The sequence below is a fragment of the Zootoca vivipara genome, chromosome 2 (genome assembly GCF_965207765.1).
Source record: "Zootoca vivipara chromosome 2, rZooViv2.hap1.1, whole genome shotgun sequence".
In the NCBI taxonomy this organism is placed as follows: domain Eukaryota; kingdom Metazoa; phylum Chordata; class Lepidosauria; order Squamata; family Lacertidae; genus Zootoca; species Zootoca vivipara.
In genome coordinates this window covers 118,652,040-118,663,028 of record NC_142584.1, presented here as the reverse complement: position 1 = coordinate 118,663,028, position 10,989 = coordinate 118,652,040, and the positions used below count along the sequence as shown (strand labels likewise).

The 10,989-nt window shown below is 45.9% G+C and overlaps 1 pseudogene across 1 annotated transcript in view; it reads left to right on the top strand.

Annotated features, from left to right (window-relative positions):
• The first annotated feature begins 1,727 nt into the window (after positions 1-1,727).
• LOC118081398 (uncharacterized) overlaps positions 1,728-10,989 on the top strand; it is a 31,188-nt pseudogene continuing 21,926 nt past the window's right edge. Inside the window, exons 1-5 of the transcript XR_015948292.1 lie at positions 1,728-1,850; positions 3,124-3,290; positions 5,303-5,447; positions 7,252-7,317; positions 9,991-10,819. The product of XR_015948292.1 is annotated as an uncharacterized LOC118081398 (transcript). The remainder of the gene's footprint in view (positions 1,851-3,123; positions 3,291-5,302; positions 5,448-7,251; positions 7,318-9,990; positions 10,820-10,989) is intronic.

Genomic DNA, 10,989 nt, shown 5'->3' with positions numbered 1-10,989 from the left:
TTTACAAAGCAATATACAATTCAGACAGCCTGCCTCCAGGTTAAACAAGCATTTTGTTCAGCCTTAAAGATAGGGATCGTTGGTTCTTTCAACTACCGATAAAAACTTCGCCACTGCCAATGTTTTAGCGTTTGACCGGCCTTCCAATAGGAATTTGACATAGTGAGCATCTGATTTTCCTGGGAAAGGTACCAGTAAGGGTAATAGTTCAACCCTGGCTTGCTTGTATTTCACGCAGTGCAGCAAAATATGTTTTATTATAGAATCGATGTCTTGGGCACACGAGCAAAGCCTGTTTTGGTAGGGGACTCCTCTCAACCTACCATCCAACACTCCAGAAGGAAAAACCTCTAGTCCGGCTTTGGTGAATAACCTTCGATAATTTCGTACTGTCAGGCTCCTAATGTAAGGTGTTAACTTAAAGATATGCCCATATTGTACTCCTACTGCCAACGGACTACAGACTGCGTGTATTATCCCATAATCTTTACTTTAATGTTTTAAGAGCGCCTTCATAACCCGGGTAATGAAGGGGGGGGGTGACAGACCAATAGAGGTGGCTTTTCTAGCCATGGTTTCCTGCCATTTGCTGACGAACTCCTCATTGGTCAGATGCTGATACAAACCCTTTCCCGATCAAACATTGAAATCCTGAGCCAATGTTTTAGGGCAGCCTTTAGGGCATGCTTTAGTTGAGACTGGGCATTCACCAGATTCTAACAGAAGTATGGAGTTGGGAACACAGTGAGGGACCTGTAGCAGAGATCGTATAAATTTTGCCTGAAAGCTGTCTAGCTTAGGCAAGGCCCCATTGTGCCAGACATTGGCAGCGTAAAGGAGTTGAGAAACGGATTTTGCGTTGAAAACCCTTAAGGCTGCTGGAACATACTTTGTGAAAAAGAATCTGAGTATGGCTAACTCTTGTGATCTCCACCTTTTGAAGGGAGGTTTGCATAATGCAGGTTTGTCCCGTATTTCAGTGTGAAATGCCACATGCTGCATTGATACAGTTTTCAGCCACCCCTCTCCCCTCTCTGCCAAGTTAGGGATACTCTCCAAATGCTTGTGTTTGAAAGGGTGTGTGAAAGTCTAAGATCTGGATAGCGAAACGGAGGCAGATTTGCAAATATGTGTGTGTGACAAATTCCAGAGGCGCCACCCTACAATAGCTTGTAATGGATTGCTTTGAAGTCACTTCAGCATCAGATTAAAAAGAAAAGTTTTCCCACCTGTCCTGTATTTTGCCAGAACAAAGGTGGCAGCTGTACTCTACACGGCCTGGCAATGGTGTCTCTCTTCTGCACGCAAAGCTTCTGTGCTGTAGCCCTTCCAAAAGGGCTCAGCTTCAGGGCATCTGTCTTGCATACAGAAGGCGCCAGGCTAATACATATAACCATAGAATCGTAGAGTTGGAAGGGACCCAAGGGTCATCTAGTCCAACCCCCTGCAATGCAAGCATCTCAGCTAACGCATGCATGCCAGGTTGCCATCCTAGCTCTGCTTAGAAACCTCCAAGGAAGGAGAGTCCGCCCACCACCTTGTAAGGGAAGTCCATTCCGCTGCCCAACAGCTGTTACTGTCAGATCTTCAGTTTGCCAACAGGAGCGCGCATGCGTAAAACTCCCAAGGCTTGCAAAGGGGGTGGGGGCAGGTCCTGCCCCTCAAGTCTTCCGATTTGGGCAAAGGAGCCCAGCCCTGCTTCCTAGAGAGGCAGGAAGTATGATTCAAAAAGCGAGGGAGGCGGAGGAAGGAGAGAGTGTGTGTGAGAGAGATTGCTGAAAGGGCGGGACGCCATCCCTAACTCGGCCTGGATAGAGACAAGGAGCTTGGAGTAGGCAAAGGAGAAAGGGGTGCGCAAGGTGGAAGGGGCGGGGGGAGGGTTTGATTTTGGAGGAGGGTCCAAAGGAGCCCCACCCCCAGCTTCCCTATTTAGGAACCCCGTGATAGAGCAGCGTGGGAAGAGGTGCATCCCTGCAGTCCACTTGCAACGCGCGCAGTAAAGCGCGCAGCAAAGCGCGCAGCAGTTCCCAGCGCAAGATCCACCGCGAAGCCGCCGCCCTTCCAGTATCAGCGCCGTAGTCTTAGGCTATGGAGATGGAGTAGTGGGGGATTGATGCGGGCAAGACGCTCTTTCTTGGGAGAGAGGGGGAAACGCGAGGAAAATGACTCTGGGTGCTTGCAGACAGTTTGCAGACTTCTTCTTAAATATCTCACGGGCTGCCTGTCATATGGAAGAGGGAACCAGCTTGTTTTCTCCTGCTCCAGAGAAGCAATGGATTCAAGTTACATGAAAGGAGATACGGAATAACTTGCTGACAGTAAGAGCTGTTCAGCAGTGGAACAGCCTCACACGAGAGGTGGTGGACTCTCCTTCCTTGGAGGTTTCTAAGCAGAGCTTGGATGGCCACCTGTCAGGGATGCTTGAGCTGAGATTCCTGCATTGCAGAGGGTTGGACTAGATGACCCTTGGGTACCTCCCAACTATAAGATTCTATGATTCTCCAGCTGCAAAGTTGTCACCCAACTACCGCACCTTGCTTTCAGCGCAGGATCTTCCGACCCACCCCATTTGGCTCAGGGGACATAGCCTTGGGGGGGGGGGGAGTTATATGGCGAGAGGTGGGGCTGGGATTTGCCGTACTGTTTTTTTACATCCAAAACCTTGGTTGGTTGGTCTGGGTTGTTTGTTTATTGAATTCATTTCCTACCGTTTCTCCAAGGAACCGAAAGTGACCTACGTGGTTCTCTCCTTCCCAGTGCAGGTGCCAGGCTATTTTGCGCCCAGGGCAATGCTAACAACTATTTAAGCAGTTTACATCAGTTATAATACAATAAACAAACATACAAACAAACAAACAAATGAAATAAGACCACCAGCTGAGTACTGATGGAACTCGTCATTCACAGATCATATATATGTAGATCAGTGTTTCCCAGACTTGGGTCTCCTGCTGGGACTACAATTCCCATCATCCTTAACCACTGGTCCTCCTAGCTAGGGATGATGGGAGTTGTAGTCCAAAAAAAGCAGCTGGAGACCCACGTTTGGGAAACGCATACATAGAGGGAGGAAACAAAAGGATGAAGGATGAAATCCTCTTCACCCCTGTCTCTCCTTTGCAGGCATTTGCAAGCTACACCCTATTTTAAAGGACATCTTCACAACAACTCTGGGTGTCCCAGGAGTGGTCCAGTTTAGGCCTCTTCTTTCATCTCCTCCTGGCAGCACAATGGCCTCCGAGGCACCGCCTGTAGAAGGATCAGAAAGAGCTCCCAGGCAGCCATCCCAGGTAAGGAAAGGATTATTTTGGGAGAGGCAAGAGTGAGCAGCTTGGATTGAGTCTCTGTGGGCTGAGTGGGGGGGGGGCTCTGAAAGAATATGTCTTTTTATAATACTAATAAAAATATTTATTTAAAGTTGTTATTATTATTATTATTAATTTACACCCCGCCCATCTGGCTGGGTTTCGCCGGCCCCTCTGGGCGGCTTCCAACAAATATAAAGTTCATAAAGTACATAATTATATGTGCACTAAACATGGTGAGACATAAACAAAAAGAGAAACCAAACCCGTGTAGAAGGGAAAATAAAGGGGGGAGGGGGGAAACCCCAAACTGCATACTTTGCAAGGTAGTTATTGTATTTCACCAGATCGTTTCCTATTACAGTATTTGCAAGCAGGGGCAGAGCAAAGGGGGGCGGGAGGCAGATCGCCTTGGGTGCCATCTTTGAGGGGGTGACAAGAAGGCACCCCACGGGGGGCTCACCCCGCCACCATCATGCTACCCAAGACGCGTGCAGAGGATCCTCCGCTGCGGCTGCACCCTCCACCGCTGTCCGTACGACCTTTGGGCGGCGCCATTGGCAATCCACCTGGGGGCGCGTGCTCGTGCGCCGTACAGATGGCGCATGCGTGGTGCCGCTCGAGCTCTGTACGCGAGCTCTGTTTGCAAGAATGGATTCCAAATATCATCAAATTTCTCCATGGCAAGTCTGCATTTATATGCAAGTTGTTCATATGTTGTGAGTTTGTATAAGTCTCCAATCCAATCGTAGAAGGGAGCCGCATTTTTATTTTTCCAATTCATCAGTATCGGTCTTTTTGCTGTGCTAAGGGCACTGAGAGTCCACTCATATTGTCCTTTTGTAAGGTTCTATGTGCTGGGTATATAATTTTATATATAACTATCTGGCCCGGCCACGCGTTGCTGGGGCTCAGTCTGTTAAATGGACCCTCAGAGTCCCCCACCAGACTCCCCTCACCTTCAGAGTCCCCCTTCATTTTGTTGAAATGTTTTACGCGTGTTCTGTTTACACAGGCTCATCCCTGTGACTCCCCCCACCCTGTCCCGACCCATGACCTATCCTGCCCCCTCCTCCCCCCACCCCGGCTCATCCCTGTGGTTGTCCCCACCCTAACCCGACCCATGAGGTATGCCGCCCCCTCCTCCCCCCACCTCCCGGCTTATCCTTGTGGCTGGGCATACCCTGTCCTAACCCATGACCTATCCCGTATCTGAAGAAGTGTGCATGCACACGAAAGCTTATACCAAAATAAAAACTTAGTTGGTCTTTAAGGTGCTACTGAAGGAATTTTTTTATTTTACTTCGACCCAGACCAACACGGCTACCTACCTGTAAATATATACGTGTGTTTGTGTGTGCGTATAGATATAAATACAGTGGTACCTCTACTTACGAATAACTCTACTTACGAATGTTTCTACTTACGAATGGAGCTCCGTCCGCCATCTTGGATGCGGTTTAGATAGGATTTTTTCTACTTACGAATTTTTAGATAGGGTTGCTTCTACTTACGAATTTTTTCTCCCAATGCATTCCTATGGGATTCGACTTACAATTTTTTTCGACTTACAAATGTGCGTTCGGAACGCATTAAATTCGTAAGTAGAGGTACCACTGTACACTATATAGATATAGATATATAATGCCTTGTTGTCTCCACGTTTGGCGTTATATCAGAACATCCTGCCAGATGGTGCCACACAGGTGCCTGTGGGAAGCCCTGTAGGTGAGACCTGAGTCCAATAGCCCTCTCCCCTCTTGTGATTCCCAGCAGGTATACTGCTTCAAATTTTGGAAGCCGGCGATAGCTGTCCTGGCTCGTAGCCACTGAGAGCTTTTACTCTCCTTGAATTTGTCAAGTACTCTTTCCGAGCCAACGATCTTGGTGGCCATCATCGAAAGATCTCAAAAGGAGAACATCCAACCACTGTGTTACCCTTCCTATCAGGAGGGTGGTGCATGGTGAATCTGTTACCGTGTTTTTCCTACTTCCAGGGCCTGATGACCTTCCAGGCTCTCTTAACCTTTGAGGAGGTGGCTGTGTTTTTCACAGAAGAGGAGTGGGCCCTGCTGGATCCTGGCCAAAGGGCTCTGCACAGGGAAGTCATGGAGGAGAATTATGAGATGGTGGCCTCGCTTGGTAAGGACACTTTTTTTCCTTGGTTGCTGCTTTATTCTGAAGGTATAGATTTGCTATTTGTGGCATTTATTCCTGTACTGCAGGGATGCTATCGTGGAAATGGGCATGCGGGGCATGTGTAGCTTGGTGGGAGAACACCTGGTTGGCTCACAAAAGATCTTAGTTTCAGTGTCTGGCATCCCCTGGGAAGCTGGGTAGATCAGGTAAGAGGGAACAAGCTTGTTTTCTCCTGCTCCAGAGAAGCAATGGATTCAAGTCACAGGAAAGGAGATTTCAGCTAAATATACAGGAAAACATTCTGACAGAAAGAGCTGTTCAGCAGTGGACCGGTCTCCCACAAGAGGTGGTGGGCTCTCCTTCCTTGGAGGCTTTTTAAGCAGAGGTTGCATGGCTACCTGTCATGGATGCTTGAGCTGAGATTCCTGCACTGTGGGGGGTTGGACTAGATGATCCCTTGGGACCCCTCCCAACTCTACAATTCTATGATTCTAGGCCAGGCATCCCCAAACTGCGGCCCTCCAGATGTTTTGGCCTACAACTCCCATGATCCCTAGCTAACAGGACCAGTGGTCGGGGAAGATGGGAGTTGTAGTCCAAAACATCTGGAGGGCCGAAGTTTGGGGATGCCTGTTCTAGGCAGTAGGTTCTGCAAAAATTCTTCCTTTGAGATTTTTTCTTTTTTCTTTATTAAATTTGTATACTGCCCTTCATCTGCAGATCTCAGGGTGGTTCACATCATGAAAAGCAAAATACATAGTACATGATAAAAACAAAACGGCCTCCGCCCAGTATACCTGAGGGAGCGTCTCCGCCTACATCGCTCAGCCTGGACACTGAGGCCCAGCTCCGAGGGCCTTCTGGTGGTTCCAAGGAACCAGGCAGAGGGCCTTCTCAGTAGTGGCACCCGCCCTGTGGAACACCCTCCCATGAGATGTCAAGGAAATAAACAACTATCTGACTTTTAGAAGATATCTGAAGGCAACCCTGTTTAGGAAGTTTTTTATGTTTGATGTTTTATTGCTTTTTATTATTAATAATAATAATATTCTGTTGGGAGCTGCCCAGGTGGGCGGGGTATGTATAAATAAATAATAAACACAATAGCCTCCTGGCCCACCCCACCCCCTCCAATAAACACATATAAAAGTGTATAGGTTGTTAATCAGCTAAAGGCCTGGTTGAAGAGGAACGTTTTTTGCCTGGCCCCTAAAGGTGTATCATGAAGGCGCCAGGTGAACCTCCCTGGGGAGAGCATTCCACAGATGGGGAGCCACTGCAAAGAAGTCCCTGTTCCCTATTTAGGGCCTCAGGACCATTCAGGATAGCTCAGGGCAGCAATACATCAAGGACCGCCTCTTTACATCTGAACCTACCTGGACCTTGAGATCATCTTTTGAGGCCTTTCTTTGTGGGAATGGATGGGGATTGGACCATTTCTGACTCCACAAATCTATTGCAGCAGCTTGAATTTTAATCGCCATAAAATAAAGATTACCCACGGATAAGTAACTTTGAAGGGTACCCCAGGCTTGCTTTTGGAGGAGAAGGACTGGCTCCCAGGCTGATTTTACATTCAGTGCGATAAAATGATAGCAGTTCCAATGAAAACAGCTGGATTATTACATTCCACAGCAGCATTCCATAGTGATCTTGCTGGGACACAGGACACAGACGTGTTCTATTCACTCCATGCAGAAGTCGCAAAATCAAAATAATACCTCTTGTTAGCTTTTAAAAGGCTCAATTTCGAATTGCTGAGTATTATGTGACCAAACATAAGCCCCCTTCTCTGATTCCTTGATAGAGTCAGACCTCAATTCCTGTTGGAAAGGAGAAGATCTGTTGGGAAGGAGAAGAGAGACATTATCTGGTAGGAATTAATTTTGTTTGGGAGCCATCTTCGTAATTTACTCACCTGTCTGCTACGTTGAAAGCAGTTTCCAAACCAAGCTTCTTTTCAGGGACCTGGTGACATGTTTTTTATGTAGATGGTCTTAGAAGAAGAAGAAGAGTTTGGATTTGATATCCCATTTTATCACTACCCTAAGGAGTCTCAAAGAGGCTAACATTCTCCTTTCCCCTCCTCCCCCACAACAAACACTCTGTGAGGTGAGTGAGGCTGAGAGCCTCCAGAGAGAAGTGTGACTAGCCCAAGGTCACCCAGCAGCTGCATGTGGAGGAGCGGAGACACAAACCCGGTTCCCCAGATTATGAGTCCACCGGTCTTAACCACTAAACCACACCTAGGTTTAATCCCTGGAATTTTGTGACTGCCACTAAAGTCATTGGGATCACAGAGCAGGCAGTGATCTTCCCAGTTTGGCCTCTTTCCCAGCTTTCCTAGACGTCTGTTATTCTCCTTATTCTTGTAGAAATGTATATACCACTGTTGTTGGAAAGGAGAAGATATCATGCACATCTAATTTTAATGACATCATGTGGTATATGGACCAGAAAGGAATAAGAGGTTGTGTGGGATTCTGGAATGTTCAAAAGGTGACCTTGATTTCAGCAGGTCAATCACAGGGGGCAATCACAGAGATGCAAAAAATCTGAGAAACACCTAATTGGGCTCAGTCTGTGATTGTTTCTGCCTTGAAATTAAATGTGATTCTTCTTAAAAGCAAGGTACAATAAAATACTAATACAGTGGTACCTCGACATCCGAATGACTCAACTTCCGAAGGTTTCAACTTACGAAGTCGGCAGACCCAGAAGTCTTTTTGCCGCGCGCGCATTCTGCGCATGCACAGAAGTGCACAATCGCGCATGCGCAAAACAGACGCTTTGACGACCAAAGACTTTGACTTACGAGGAGCGCCACGGAACGGATTGCCTTCGTAAGTCGAGGCACTACTGTAGTATTAAAACAAATTGAAGGCAGCAAAGGACTACAGTATTATCAATAAACTTATTATTCCAGGGATTACAAAGAATACCCATCTTTCAGTGTCTTACCAGGTTGAATTATGTGTACTTCTATAATAAGCTAATATAATCATTGTTATTATTGACCAGATCTTATAAAACTATTCATATACAACAAGAGATGTGCCGTAGTTTTCAGTGTATGAGACGAGGTTTTTTTTTTATTTAAAAAATCGTTTGAAAAATTTGGGGGAGTCTTATACAGTGGTACCTCGGGTTAAGAACTTAATTTGTTCCGGAGGTCCGTTCTTAACCTGAAACTGTTCTTAACCTGAAGCACCACTTTAGCTAATGGGGCCTCCTGCTGCTGCCGCGCCGCAAGAGCACGATTTCTGTTCTCATCCTGAAGCAAAGTTCTTAACCCGAGGTACGATTTCTGGGTTAGCGGAGTCTGTAACCTGAAGTGTCTGTAACCCGAGGTACCACTGTACATGGATAGTGCATAGTGGGGATGTGGGATTGGTTGCTTCCGCAAGCTGGAGATATTAAGCGACTATAGGTCATGTTATTGGTGGCTGCGGCAAGGGCTGCGGTTGATTGGCTGTCGCTGCGGCAATTGGGCGGGTAATCGGCGGCTTCTGCTGATGGTGTGATATACAATAGTTGGCTTTTGCGACACATGCGTGTGGCAGCGTCGGTCAGGTGGGTGAGCGATTTTCTGCAATCCCTCCTATAAAAAAAAGCTCAACAACTGTGGGCAATCTCCCCCCATTTTCTTAATTGTGAGTCCCCCAAAATAGGGGTTGTCTTATACACGTTCTCGAAGCTACGAACATGAGTTTGACCAAACTGCAGGAGGCAGTGCAAGACAGGAGTGCCTGGCGTGCTCTGGTCCATGGGGTCACGAAGAGTCGGACATGACTAAACGACTAAACAACAACAACTTATACACGGGGACGTGTTATACACTGAAAAAATGGTACTTTCCCCCTAGTTCTTGGGAATAATTTTCTCTGTTTTAGTGATTTAAATAAATGTAAATAAATAAATGTATTACACGAGTAAACGACTAAACAACAACAACTTATACACGGGGACGTGTTATACACTGAAAAAATGGTACTTTCCCCCTAGTTCTTGGGAATATTTTTTTTCTGTTTTAGTGATTTAAATAAATGTAAATAAATAAATGTATTACACGAGTAAACGACTAAACAACAACAACTTATACACGGGGACGTGTTATACACTGAAAAAATGGTACTTTCCCCCTAGTTCTTGGGAATATTTTTTTTCTGTTTTAGTGATTTAAATAAATGTAAATAAATAAATGTATTACACGACTAAACAACAACAACTTATACACGGGGACGTGTTATACACTGAAAAAATGGTACTTTCCCCCTAGTTCTTGGGAATAATTTTTTCTGTTTTAGTGATTTAAATAAATGTAAATAAATAAATGTATTACACGACTAAACGACTAAACAACAACAACTTATACACGGGGACGTGTTATACACTGAAAAAATGGTACTTTCCCCCTGGTTCTTGGGAATAATTTTTTCTGTTTAGTGATTGAAATAAATGTAAATAAATAAATGTATTACATTTTTAAAGGATGAAAAAGAAAAGAGATAAAACATGCTTTCCCCTTTCCTTCCACACTCTGCAGATGATGTACAAAACAACGAGCTACATAGGGAACCACATACGGAGGCAGCAGCAGCCAAGCCTGAAGTTGGAAAAGAGGTGCTTGGAAATCACAAGGGACCCAGAATGCCTGAAAAAAGAACATACACCGTGATGGAATCATATACATGTATGGAGTGTGGGAAGAGCTTCAGTCTGAGCTGTAACCTTATTACACATCAGAAAACCCACGCAAGGGAGAAGCCATTTAAATGCAGGGAGTGTGGAAAGTGCTTTAATAGGAGGAGTAGCCTTTGCAGACATTTGAGAACCCACACAGGAGAGAAACCATTTGAATGCATGGAATGTGGAATGAAATTTAGAGCGAACAGTAACCTTACTGAACATCAAACAATCCACACAGGGGAGAAGCGGTATCAATGCATGGAATGTGGAATGAGATTTAGAGTGAGCAGTAATCTTACTACACATCAAAGGACGCACACCGGGGAGAAGCCATTTAAATGCATGGAGTGCGGAAAGAGCTTTACACAGAGCAGTAAACTTACTGTACATCAAAGGAAACACTCTGGGGAGAAGCCGTTTAAATGTGTGGAGTGCGGAAAGAGCTTTACACAGAGCGGTAGCCTTACTAAACATCAAAGAACCCACACACGGGAGAAGACGTTTGAATGCATAGAGTGTTGAGAGTCTGAGTAGTCAGCGTACTCATCATAAAAGAACTCACAGAGGGGAGAAACCATTTAAATGCAGAGAGTGGAGAAAGACCTCTTGGCAGAGTACTCACCTCATTCATCATCAGAGAATCTACAGCGGGGAGAAACCATTTAAATGCATGGAATGTGGAATCAGTTAGAGTAGTCAGCTTACTTATCAGAGAATCTACATCAGGCATCCCTAAACTGCGGCCCTCCAGATGTTTTGGCCTACAACTCCCATGATCCCTAGCTAACAAGACCAGTGGTCGGAGAATATGGGAATTGTAGTCCAAAGCATGTGGAGGGCCGAAGTTTGGGATGCC